Source organism: Galeopterus variegatus, unplaced genomic scaffold (assembly GCF_000696425.1).
Source record: "Galeopterus variegatus unplaced genomic scaffold, G_variegatus-3.0.2 Scaffold5136, whole genome shotgun sequence".
NCBI classification, from domain to species: Eukaryota; Metazoa; Chordata; class Mammalia; order Dermoptera; family Cynocephalidae; genus Galeopterus; species Galeopterus variegatus.
In genome coordinates, this window is record NW_007731247.1 from 65,343 (window position 1) to 66,437 (window position 1,095).

Consider the following 1,095-nt stretch of genomic DNA (forward strand, 5'->3'; position numbering starts at 1 on the left):
AAAAAAAAAAGATAACCTGGGTAAAGGATACACCCCAAAAGTTTTAAGGTCCCTTCCAATGCCAAGAACCTGCAATTCTATAACTCTGATTATGGCTGAAGTTCTTCAAATTAGTAGACAGCCCAATGCTAACCTCTCTCCCAATCCATCTTCCTGTGATGAACAGTGAACACTTTAAAATATTTTTGGTAGACCCTGGAGGAAAAATTATTAAATAATGTTTGTGTTTATAATATTAACTATTTATTTTTGTTAAATACCCCTCTATTCTACTTAAACCTTTCTATGCCTTACCTAACAAAGGACCTAAATGAATAAAACCTCTAAAAAAAAATGTAGGGGATATCTATTATTATTGTCAATAAGTAGAGAAGCACCCAACTAACTTTTAAAAAAAGAAAAAGAAAAATACTTCCATGTGGAGTTGTTTTTTCTTATCTGACTCTCAATTGTAAACTGCTGAGGCAGGTCTAATTTCACTTCTGTCTCAAGATTTGTGCCAGAGGTCTGAACACACAAACCAAAAACCAAAAATATAGACACATTTGGGTGCTAAAAGGCATAGCCCAAGCACAATCTACAAAAGAAAAAATTGATGAACTAGACTTCATCAAAATTAAGAACTTTTGCTCTTCAAAAATCACCATTAAAAAAACGAAAAGATATTAAAATGGGAAAAAATACTTACAAATCATATCTGATAAGGGACTTGTAGACCTGCATCCCCAAAATATAAAGAACTCTTATAATTCAATAATAATAAAACAAAGGACACAATTTAAGACTAGGCAAAAATTGAATGGACATTTCACCAAAGAAGATAGATGAATAGCAAATAAGCACATGAAAAGATGCTCAACATCATTAGCCAGCAGGGAAATGCAAATTAAAACCACTATATACTATTATACTCTACTACTATATACCTAGTAGAATGGCAATAATCAAAAAGACAACAATATCAAGTGTTGACAAGGATGTGGAACAGGAACTTTCTTTACCCCAGTGATGAGAAGGTAAAGTGGTGCAGCCACTGTGGAAAACATTATAACTTCATAATAGACAAAATGTAGAAACAACTCAAATATCCATCAA